The sequence below is a fragment of the Mirounga leonina genome, unplaced genomic scaffold (assembly GCF_011800145.1).
Source record: "Mirounga leonina isolate KUSES-001 unplaced genomic scaffold, KU_Mleo_1.0 Mir_53, whole genome shotgun sequence".
NCBI classification, from domain to species: domain Eukaryota; kingdom Metazoa; phylum Chordata; class Mammalia; order Carnivora; family Phocidae; genus Mirounga; species Mirounga leonina.
The window spans coordinates 55,790,543-55,803,492 of NW_023270807.1; the positions used below are offsets into that span (position 1 = coordinate 55,790,543).

General features: G+C 38.6%; 1 protein-coding gene across 1 annotated transcript in view; it reads right to left on the bottom strand.

Annotated features, from left to right (window-relative positions):
* The window catches only part of FBXL4 (F-box and leucine rich repeat protein 4), an 80,195-nt gene extending 67,849 nt beyond the window's left edge, over positions 1-12,346 (bottom strand). Inside the window, exon 1 of the mRNA XM_034991578.1 lies at positions 12,207-12,346. The gene's annotated coding sequence lies outside the window, so the exon portion shown is untranslated. The remainder of the gene's footprint in view (positions 1-12,206) is intronic.
* Between the last annotated feature and the right edge of the window lie 604 nt (positions 12,347-12,950).

Sequence of the window (12,950 nt, forward strand, 5' to 3'; positions counted from 1 at the left end):
CATACATCTGTGTCTTTGGGGTAAATACCCAGTAGTGCTCAGCCATCAGAAAGGATGAGTACCCAACTTTTACATCAACATGGATGGGACTGGAGGAGATTATGCTCAGTGAAATAAATCAAGCAGGGAAAGTCAATTATCATATGGTTTCACTTATTTGTGGAACATAAGGAATAGCATAGAGGACATTAGGAGAAGCAAGGGAAAAATGAAGGGGGGGAAATTGGAGGGAGAGATGAACCATGAGAGACTATGGACTCTGAGAAACAAACTGAGGGTTTTAGAGAGGAGGGGGGGATTGGTTAGATTATGGGATAATATCAAAAGCAGCAAGAATGCCATATGAGCAATATCATCTTTAAGCTGCGTTAAAGTTAAATTTTACACTGAAGCAACATATGTAAAAGTGAGTTATAAACTGTAAATATATGTATTATATATTCAAACTTCTGCACAGGAGAAGAGAAATGTAAATGGATGCTTTATTTTTCCAACTATGAATAACAATAATCGTTATTTTTTGTAAGATAAAGCTAAAAATGACAAGTTTATGAAAGAAGGAAAAGCAGTGTACATACAGTACCCTGAAAAAGCAAATATATTTATTCTTTTCCAGCAATACTATTCAGAAAAATATAATAAAATTAAAACCTGTTTTTGAAAATAAGGCATAGAAATAAAAAAGGAAGTGTGCAACCAATGGTTAACACCCTTTATTAATTATAAACTCCTTTCCAATCAACTAAGATGACACTATAAAAGTGTTTGGGGGGGGGTGCAGAAGAACATATGGAGAAGAAAGGATAGCTCCCTTTACTTTTCCCTGGGAAATGAAGCTGAAAAAGGGAATAGAGCCATAGTCTCAGGACTCATGTGGCCAGCAACGGCCAATGCTGAAGTCCAAATTGTCCATGTACTGTCTGGACTTTTGCCAAGGCATGGAGGCAATTTGTGATAACCAATGAACATCCCAATGAGCAATGAACCAAATGCAAAAGATACAATAACTCTATTTTATGAGGAGAATGGGATTCAAAGACAAAATGACTTTTCCCACCTGGTGCAAATAAATAAATATTAGTCTGGTACACTAAAAGTGGTCCAAAAGGGTGATTATAAAATATACCTTTTGAGAGACATTTTCTCTTCCAGTTCATTCAAAATGCTACTTTAATTTTTAAAACTCTCACAGCATATAAAAATATTATTTTCCATTTAAAAAAAGTCACAATTAGAAATAGGGTCACCGTTATTTTATTAGTTGTTTAATCCAATTACTTATCAACAACGGCTATGAGGGGAGAAATTCTCCACAACACACGGAACTTTTATACTAGCATAATCAAGGAATACAGAACAACAGCCATTTTAACTTCTATCCTGAGACTTGCATACTCCTTGGGAAACAACTTGCTTTACACAACATGATTTTATTATAATACAACTTTATTTTCAACTACATCTTTCATGTTATAAAATGTTCAACAAAGTTAAATAATACAATTACAGAGAAAGCAATAACAGTGGAAAAGAGAAATTAAGAGGTATAGACAAGGGAGAACATATGTTTTCTACTGAGATTTGAAGTGAGATGGGGAGTCGATGAGGCGGAGAGAAGCAGGATGGCAGGAACCGCAGAGAAGATGGCTCCTGTTCCGGCACCGCAAAGAGGAGAAAGGCAAAGGACTGCCCATAAAATAAACAAAAGGAGGCCATCAAAATGAACTCGAAACAGGACCACGCCAAGGCCAAGTTCACAGTGGGATGAAAGAACCTAGAAACAAGCTTAAAACCCCAAGAGGATTCTCAACTTAAAGTGAAGATAGAGGAGAAGCAAAAAGGACAGGCAACAAGGCACAGCCAGATACTGAAGACAAGTCACAACGCAGTCCTGCCGCAGAACGGCCCACAGACACAAGCCAATGAAGTGATGGGGAAAGACGAGGGTCTAGGCAGCTCCGCGGCATCACACCAAAATGTAACAGAGTGCATAATGTGGTAAGAAATCAAGATAAAAAGGCCAAACCTGGTAATGTTATCATTTCTGAATCCTGCCAAAACTGATCAAGAAACGCTATTTTGAGGAAGGGACTTTTCTGGACAAGTCTAGAAATCCAGACATCGGTGAATGGAGGAAAATATCAATCAAGAAGAGGGGAATTATATTCGAATTCAGTGCAGCAGCTGCCCCTCACAACCAGCCCTCTTTCCTGGCCTGCCCCCTCTATGCTTCTAGACCACCGCGGGCTCTTCTATCTCCTTCTGCCTGTCTGGTAACTTCTCCTTCCCGGGCCTTCTTCCTCTTCATTCTCAAATATATAGAGGTACCATTAAGAGAAGGCCAACTTTTAATAAAATGACACCCAAGAATGTTCCACCTACCTTGGCACGTCTTCTCCCCCCGTCCCTTCCATTTCCACACTCCCCACCTCTGCTGTAGAACATCTGCCTCACCCCCAGCCACACTCGTGCTTGCACACCTCAGCATCCTCAAGTCTTCCACTGAGGCTGGGCTGCTCTGGAATGCCCTGTTCTTCCCCACTTGGCAGCCTCTTATTCATCCTTTAAGGTCAGGTACAGACTTGGTCTACCACTCACTTTTTCTCTGCTCTTACATTTTTGTGGGCCATTTCTTACGTGGTGAGATTTTCTTCTACCCCAATAGACTATGAATTCCTCAAGTTCAGAGAATGTGATTTAATCATAACTACACCCTTAGGGCTTAGCACATGCCAAGATATGCTCAATAAGCATTTGTTCTGGTTTTTTTTGAAGATGGGCAGAGAAGATGGCGGGACAGAATTAAAATAAACACAGAAATGAAACCAGGGACTCTTCAAGATAAGAACACGAGGACCGAAAAATGAAGCAAAAAAAGGTTCCTTATCTTGATACAGAGCAAAAGAGGGGAAAAATGGATAATAAAAACCGAAACACAATAGGTAAGAATCAAATGTATGACCTTCTTTGAAGCCATCCAATAAGGAATAGTATACATATTGAAATTTTACCGTTCAAAGAGAATGTAAAAAAGTAGTAACCTCTGTTAGTACAAAAGCAGCCCCTGAACACATAAAAGAGACTTGACCTTGGCTACAAAGAAACTCTGATTGAAATTAAAGAAAGATCCATGAAAGAGATGATTGGAGAGGTAAAAGGGAACTCTTTTCTCAAATACAATGAATTTTTTTAACACTCCAAATCTGTGTTAAGACCATAGAATGATTAAGAAGAACTGAAAAACTATGAGTAGAAAAGAAGTTTTTAGAAAAAGTGATAACCTGGAGCGCCTGGGTGGCTCAGCCGTTAAGCGTCTGCCTTCAGCTCAGGTCATGATCCCGGGGCCCTGGGATCGAGCCCCGCTTCGGGCTCCCTGCTCAGCGGGAAGCCTGCTTCTCCCTCTCCCACTCCCCCTGCTTGTGTTCCCTCTCTCGCTGTGTCTCTCTCTCTGTCAAATAAATAAATAAATAAAATCTTTTAAAAAAATAAAATAAAATAATGTACCAATGTCAGTAAGGAGACTACTGGGGATGGAATATTACTTTACATGCCTCTCTTCCTCTAAGTAAATTCTCCTCCAGTTAAAACACTTTTATTCTTTTTTTTTTTTTTAAAGATTTTATTTATTTATTCATGAGAGACAGAGAGAGAGAGGCAGAGGGAGAAGCAGGCTCCCAAGGAGCAGGGAGCCCGATGCGGGATTCGATCCCAGGACGCTGGGATCATGACCTGAGCCGAAGGCAGACGCTTAACCATCTGAGCCACCCAGGCACCCTAAAACACTTTTATTCTGATTACAGTTTTTATTCAACAAGGCTCCAATATAGAATAAACATGTAAAGTTCTTAACTGAGCCAAGTGTATGGACAGGGAACACAGAGCTTCCTAGCTAGCTTCAAAGCTTCTTGAAAATCCAGGCAAATAGAGCAAAAGAAAGCAGGGGAACCACTCAGGAAGAAAAAACCTAAAGGCCGAGGAAAAATCCCGAAAACCAAAAAGACTGAAGAGAGAAAACAAATCTCTCTAGCTACTAAAACCATAAAGGATATTGAATTTACTTTGTTCAAACACTAACTATACATTTTTGTACAGTAAAATAAAGAGCTTTTACCTAATAGAAATATATTGAATTTACACTTAGCCTTCCTAACAAAAATCCAACTATAAGATCATAGGTATGTCACTGCTCACTACTGATGCTAAAAGAGCAATTAACTAAAATGGTATAATATTGTTAAATTAACTTTGGTGTGCAATTTACATTCCAAAAAAAAAAAATGTACTCCATTTTAAGTGTGTAGCTTAATGAGTTTTGACAAAGACATATACCAATGTCACCACCTCCAGAATCTAAATATAGGATATTTCCATCAGCCCAAAAGGTTCATTGCTGCTCCCTCCCCATCACCCATCTACTTCCTGCACCAGATAAAAACTAACCTGCTTCTTATCACTATAAATGAGACTGTCCTTTATTCTAGAGTTACACATAAGTGAAATAATATGGACGTATTCTTTTGTGTCTAGGGTATTCTGCACAGCCTATCTTTAGATTTATCCCTGTTGTTATGTGTATCACTAGTTTGTTCCTTTTTATTGCTGAATCATATCCATTATATGGACATATCCACTCACTTGTTGATAAACATTTGGGTTGTTTCTTGTGCCAAAGTGTTTCTAAAATGGCTGCCAACATTTTACATTTCCACCAGCAATATATGAGACTTCTAGTTGTTCCACATCCTCATCAGTAGTCAATGTTGTCAATCTTGAACCATTCCAGGGGGTGGGTGGTAAATACCTTGTTTTAATTTGCATTTCTCAATTGACTAGTAATGATGTGGAGCATTTTTTCATGTCTTTATTTGCTATTTGTATCTTCTTTTGTGAAATGTCTATTTTACCCATTTTTTTAGAATCAGGTTTTTTTTTGTTTTCCTATTATTGAGTTGTAAGAGTTCTTTGTACATTCTAGATATAAGCTTTTTATCAGATATATGTTTTGCAAACATTTTCTACCAGTCTGTGCCGGGCTTTTCATCTATTTGATATCTTTTAAAGAGAAAACTTTTCAATTTTTATTAAGTCCAATTTATCTTTTTTTTTCCTTTTATGGCATATTTTTGTGTATCCTAGCAAACATTTTACTTAAGAGCAATGTCAAGTATAATTTCAAAAGGGTAAACTCTGGGACAGATAATATTTAATACCTTAAACCTGGAAACAGTTAATTACAGATTAATGAAATTTTAAGATGATACCAAATTGGATGCTGCAAACACTTCCAGTGGGAATGCAAAATGGTATAGCCACTTTGGAAAACTTTGGCAGTTTATTATAAAGCTCAACATACCCTTACCAAACCATCTAGCAATCCTACTCCTACATTATTTATCCAAGTGCACTGAAAACCTATTTGCAAACAAAAACCTGTATGCAAATGTTTATATATTTATTCATAATCACTCCAACCTGGAAACATGAATGATGTCCTTCAACAGGTGAAAGGATAAACAACCACACATCCATACAATAAAATAGTACTTAGTAATAAAACAGAATGAACCACTGATTTAGCAAATAGCACAGATGAATCTTAAAATGATTTTGTAAGGGAAAGAAGTTATACCCAAAAGGCTACATGTTATAGAACTTCATTTATAGAATACTCTGAAAAAAGCAAACTATAGGGAAGGCAAACAGATCAGTGATTGCCAGGAAGTTAGAGGAAAAGACGGGTTGACTCCAATGACTACAACGGGCCCACACAAAGGAATTCCTTGGGTGATAGGACTGTTCTGTATGCTTTTTGATTTCAGTCTTTGTTTTGGACCAAAACAAAGTCAAGTTGGAGATTTAACATCCTCATATTGGCTTATTTATGGGGGTCCTACTTTATTAGTCTGTTCTTGACCAGCACACTCTGAAAGCTATCTGTTAGTTGACATGTCCTGCCCACTCATTGTGTCTAGGACAAAGCCCAATCACAGAGGCCCTTCCATTCACCTGGCTTTAGGGAACTACCCCTCTGGAAGAGAAGTACAGTGACCTTCATGACTTCACAGAGATTCCCAACCAGGAACAAATCAGCCAACACAGATCTGCATTTATATGTAGGAGTAGAATTACCTATCTTAAAGACAAGGAAATAAGTTGGGCAATTAGAGCAAATGGTCTCCAGTAAAAGTTAGTAAACAATAAGGAAGTAGTTTTAAAATCATAATTGTTATCTTTAGTGTGAATTAATAGAGTATAGAATTCACAAAACAAGGAAAAACTATTTTAAAAAAATTTTAAGGTCTTCGAAATCAAAAACATGGTGGCCAAATTAAAAATTTAAATGAAAAAAATGATGAGTAACTTAGAACACAGATACAAGAAACCTAATGCCTATATAAAATGAATGCAAGAGACTGAAGCTGATAGAAATTCAAGGAAATGCTAGAAGATAATGTAATATTTCAGGAATTCTAAAGAAAAAAACTGACTCAAACTCTTATTCACATAGAAAAACAAAAAACACAATGAAAAATGTTTCTGGACATGCAAATATACTTCCTGTAACTCTTCTTAAAAAAATCTTCAAGAAAATATTCCAGTCAAAAACCAAAGAAAGTAAGTATTTTCAAAAGGGAAAGATGTAATATTCAAGTTACTAGTGACCTTACAGTCAAATTTAAATCTTTACAGATACAGTACTGGTGAAGATGAAAAGGACGGTTAGGGGGAAAAAAACACAAGTAATGTAAAAAAAAAAAAAAAATATCAAATCAATAAAAGCATGTAGGGAAGGCAAGGAGTTACAGCCTCACGTTATTGAATGGAGGTATAAGGGAACAGTTATAGATGATTTTAGAATTTCTGAACTTGTAAGGGAGAGAAAAAAAGGTAAATATGAATAGATTAAATTATCCTATTAAAAGATAAAGTCTTTTGCACAAGGGATCTTTGTAATGGAACTGTTCTGTATTTTGACTGTGGTGGTGGTCACAAGATATACATAATATTGCAGAGAATTAAATGCAAACACACACAAGTGCATGTAAAAGTCATGAAATCTGGATAAGGTCTATAAATTGTACCAATGTCAATTTCCTGGGTGTAATACTGTCCTATAGTTATGCAAGATGTTACCACAGGAGGAAACTAGGTGAAGCATACATAGGATTTCTCTATATTATTTCTTATAATTGCATATGAATCTATAATTATCTTTTTTTTTTTTTCCCAGAGGGAGGAGACGGGCTGAGGGAGAAGGAGAGAGAGAATCTTAAACTGGCTCCACACTCAGCACAGAGCCCAATGCGGGGCTTGATGTCATGACCCTGAGATCAGGACATGAGCCAAAATCCTGAAATCAAGAGTCAAACGCTTAACCAACTGAGCCATCCAGGCGCCCCTCTATAATTATCTTTCTAAAAAAAGTTTAAAAATGCAAAAAAATAAAATTTTGAATTAGGAGGAGGGAAAACTAGAGAGAGAAATAAAAGTCCAGCTATATGATGTTTGATGTTTAAAAGAGGCAAGTAAAGCAAAATGATGTGGAATGACTAAATTTAAACATATGAGCAATAAAGATCTGGTACACACAAAACTGACAGAGATGGCAATAGTAATATCAGACAGTGCTGACTCCAAGGCAAAAATCATTAAACAAGGCAAAAAGGATATTTTATATTTTGTAAGACAAAAATCCAAACAATTACACATAGGATGAATTCAACCAAATTGATAGTCACAGAAGGAAACCAACATATTTTGCTCCATTTTGAGGGAAAAAATAATATTGTATAATAAATGTAGTAAAAATAACAGGGAAAGGATGGCTTATCAAAAAAAAATGTTTTAGAAAAATGTCCAGATATTTAGAAAAATAAATTTGTAATATTATCATAGCAACCATTTTTAAATCTAAATTTATGATACAAAATATCCAATTAGGGGAATTTGTACAAAGTATTTTAATAATCTTGGGGTGGAAACTTAGAGGTCATAAAGGAAGAGAATAATAGAACAAAATTTCTGTAAAGCAAAAGTTCCCAGAAAAAGCATTAGAAGAATAGACTATGAAAAAAAAAAAATACTATCAAATGGTGTACCAAGTCACTAGTAGCCACAACATGTAAAGAGCTATTACAAACCAATAAGAAAAAGAGAAACACTTCAACAGAAAACTAAGTAGATGATGAACATGTAAGTTACAAAAGAATGCAAATGACCAATAATTTACAGATATTTAACTCCATCGATAAACAAAGAAATGCAAAATTAAAACAGTAAAGACATACCATTTTTCATCCATCCTTTTCATCTTCACCAGTACTGTATCTGTAAAGATTTAAATTTGACTGTAAGGTCACTAGTAACTTGAATATTACATCTTTCCCTTTTGAAAATACTTACTTTCTTTGGTTTTTGACTGGAATATTTTCTTGAAGATTTTTTTAAGAAGAGTTACAGGAAGTATATTTGCATGTCCAGAAACATTTTTCATTGTGTTTTTTGTTTTTCTATGTGAATAAGAGTTTGAGTCAGTTTTTTTCTTTAGAATTTTTCTTTAGACCTTAAAATTTTTTTAAAATAGTTTTTCCTTGTTTTGTGAATTCTATACTCTATTAATTCACACAACCTGCTCTGCAGGTTGGGCTCTGCGCTCAATGCAGAGTCTGCTTGAATCTTCTCTCTCCCCATAAAACTACTAAAATGTTAAAAATGATTGTATCCCCTGGATACAATTCTTCACAGGTCTCTCATGTTTCTGCATGTCTTATAAGCCGGAGCACTGATGGCCTTTGTTCCAGACTATCTTTATAGCAAACATCCATGGTAGATAAAGAGAGGTTTCATTTTGGAGAAGAGGACACGTTTGTCTATTATCCAGTATAATAAATACATTGCCTCTCTCTAGGACAAAGGTTAAGCAAGTTTACTTGCAGCCCATTACGTAAGATTCAGGTTCCCTAAACTCAGGGTTCCTGTCCTGTAATGTAATCTGTGTGTGCTAGAGTCATCTCTTCATTATCACATACCCAGCAGAAACGGGTTCAAGGAAGCAGCACAAGAAAATGATGATACTCTGGCTACTGCTGTTGCTGTGCTTTGTCTCTGGCCCTGGAGTCTCATGTCTTTTGCCAGTAACCATGAAACTGTTGGCTGCAAGTAGGGTAAAATCTCAAGACCTGTAACAATCCATGGCAATGATATGGCAGCAGCAGCATTCTTATAAAGTGTATAAATTTACTCTTCCAACACCTTTTGAAGAGCAATATGGCACAATCTATCATAACTTAAAATGTATATAACCTTCGACCCAGCAATTGCTTGTCTAAGCATTTACACCAAGGAAATAAACAAATGTGCTAATATATACATACAAAATGAATAATAGAAATAAATTTCTATTCTGTAACAGAAATAAATTTGAAATAGCTTAAATATCAACAGGGAATCAGTTAAATAAATTTTTGGTTATTCCTACACTGAAATACCAGAGTCTTTTCAAAAGATAATGTTATATGCACTGACATAGAAAGATGTTCATCAATTATTACTAAATGGAATTTACAGAAAATTATATATAGTACACTGCCATTTATGAAACAAATGTAGACTTATACACATGTATTTTTTGTATCTGGAAGGAGAACAAATGATTAATGATGATCTCTGGGAAATGTGGTTATTGAGTAGGTGGGCACACAACACTTTCACTTTCTCCTTTGGCTACTTCTGTATTACTTGACTTTTTTTTTTTTTTGAAGAATGTATATATTCATTTTATAATCTAATAAAGTTTCTAAGCATCTGTTACGGCGGCACTTGAAAATTCATTACATTTAAGACGTCCAGTTGGGATGGTAAAGTACAAATGGACAAGGGGCTGTCCTGGGTGTCATTTCTATGGGCACTTATCCCTCAGAGCTGCTGAAACCAGGTACAGAAAGTCCTGAGTCATAGCTGAGAAGAGACACACTACACTTACTAATAACACAATCCAAAGTTAAAAGACATGCAGATTTTGAACAGCTGCTTTTCTATGTACAACTCTGAGGAGCAACTCTACGTGGCAAGTTCTGAGGTACCAAGAGAAGGGATTTATTTAGCAACGGTTAATGATTCAACATACCATGAAATAGGTTAACTAAAAAAAATAATAATTTCAAGCACAGACAAGAAATTTTAGAGGGGCAGGGGAGGGGTTGGTAAGGTGGCTTAGTCGGTTGAGCATCCAACTCTTGATTTCGGCTCAGGTCATGATCTCAAGGTCTTGGGATGGAGCCCTGCTCTGCAGGTTGGGCTCTGCGCTCAATGCAGAGTCTGCTTGAATCTTCTCTCTCCCTCTCCCTCTGCCCCTCCCTGCTGCTCATACTCTCTCCAAATAAATAAATAAAATCTTTTAAAATAAATAAAAAAAATAGAAGGGAGGGAAGGAAGTCTATTTAACCCCATTAAGTGTCCTCATTACAAAAATATTTAGTGGTCTATGATATGCCAGACACTGTTTGAATCACTAGACATTAAACACATTATAAAGCTAGAGTAAGAAAAGCAGCATGGTATCAGCACAAGAAGCCAGAAATCACTGAACAGCAGTTCAGAAAATGTCTTTAGAATACGCAAGAATTAGGACCTTGGATAAATAGAGTATTTGTTATCAGTAGGGAAAAACAGAATCCAACAAATGATGATGGGATCAATGGCTGATAATTTTGAATGGGGGGAAGTGCCTTACTTCCTTCCCCACACTAAAATATACATGAGGTAGGTTAAAGACTTTTGGATGAAGCCTAAGATCATTAAAAGTACTAGAAGAAAACAGGTGGATATATATATATTTACAGTTCATGTGGCAAAAAGTGTAAGAGGACACCAAAGTTAGCTCCATGAAGTTAAGACAGAATGTTGATCACAGGAAAATTATGATGATGAGGCAGAGACTAAGACAGCAAAGAACAAAGGGGTAGTTTTTGCTAACTGACCATATCTGAAAGTAAAAGACAGCAGTTAACATTTTAAGATGTCATGCACACAGTACAATTGCATTACTTGATCACAGCATTATAAAGAAGAAATTAACCATTTTACATTGAGATGACCTCTCTGATTTCCAAGTCAGTAACAGAAGAGAAGCGCGGGAAATTGCAGGGTTCAGAAAAAGCCAAAATTTGAGACAGTTTAAAAAGTTGATACTCAAAAAAGAGGTATGAAAAGAAGAATTCAATTCAATGAGCAATTAGAGAGAGCCTACCATAGGGTGATCCACACTGCCACTAGAAGACAAGAACGCTGTCTCTTTCCCCCAAATGAAGAACTGTAGGATGGTTGATGTATTAAGAAAAATCTCCCTTCACTTAACCAACAGGTATAATATGTAGTACAGAACTACAGAGGCATTAAGTGAGCCGTTTAAGGATAAAATGTGCCTGAAACCAAGGACTACACGCCAGGAAGCAGTAACGGCAGCTTGTGTCCTCAAACAAATTGGAACAAGATCACCACACCTGGTGTTGAATCCTCCAGGGCACAACGCCAAACACGGGATCTCGTCAGTGCTACTACCGGACCACAGGTTTATATCACCTTGACTTTCTATTTATTCGTATATTTCAATTAGTGACTGCATCCCGAGGCTATGTGGCAATAAGCATTTGGGAACCATCAAGGCAATCCAAAACCACTGTAAGCATGTTGACAAGGAGGCCAAGTGGCTGGTCACCATCAACACTACACTCTAAGGACACCCCTAAACATAGAAACAAGGTTGCTGCCGGTATCTCGTGGCAGTCCTGAAGACATGGGCCTGGTTAGTCAAAAACCATCCATGCCAGAGGGAAACCGAGGCAACACGCAGAGGAGCAACAAGTGCACAGGCGGGCAGGTGGCCGACGCGGGACCTCAGGGTCAGCACCGCCCGCTGACACCGCGGTGTAAACAACCCTGGGCAGGGTGGATGCCGGGACGCCGCCTCACGCCGTGCAGACAGAGTGGGGCAGAGAAGCAGCGCCCAAGGCACGTAGGCCGCTTACAGGTGCCCAGCAAGCTCCGCAAGCGCGGCGCAGGCTTCGAGGGGGGGCGACCGGTGGGGGACCTCTGCCCCGCGCCCGCGTTCCCCGAAGCACGGCGCTCAGCCCTGGCCCGGCCCCGCCCCAGCGCTGAAGGAGGAAGACGGAGACCCGCAGGAGGAAAAAGTATAGGAAGGGCCGTACCCTGCAGGGTCCGGGAGAGGTGCACGCCGTGGGGTTCACCAGCGACCCAGGCGGCACCGGGAGACGCGGGCGCGGGCGCGGCTCCCAGAGTCCCGCGCTCCCGCACGGCGACGGCGAGGCCGGCCCAGCGCGACCCGGAAGGAAGACGCAAAGACCGCGAGGAGGGGCGGGGCCGAGCCAGAGGGGAGGCGGGGCGCCGTTCCCGCTGGAACCTTACGGGGCGTCTGAACCGCCCCCTCCTAGGCCGAGGGGAGGAGATTCCTACAGACTTCCCAGCCCGAGTCGTGCCCTATAAATCGCCCAGTTACTACCCAGCAGGCAGGGGTTGAAATCCACTGCGGGAGTAATCCGTTCCTCGCACCAGCCTGCCATCTGTAGTGTAGTCCTGCTAGGGCTCTTGCAGTCCAGAGTTGGTGGGTCAGGTAATGCATAGGGATTATGGGTGGTAAGGTCTTCAGAGCTGAAATGGAAAATAAATTATAGGTGCTCTAGAGGCATAATTCACCAAGTTTGCAATCTCTTCTGCCCCACATACAAATCCGTCCTGCAAGCTCATTTCCCTCACATGTGGAACCCGTGACCATGATCTCTCAGGAACGAGATGGTCTCACGTCTCCCTTACTCAGTTACTTTTATTTATTTTCAGTAGATACAATATAAACTTTTTAAAGTTTGCATTATACTGATCTCGTTACAAGATTTCTACTGAGATGAAAAAAACACTGACTAATGAAGAGATGAAAA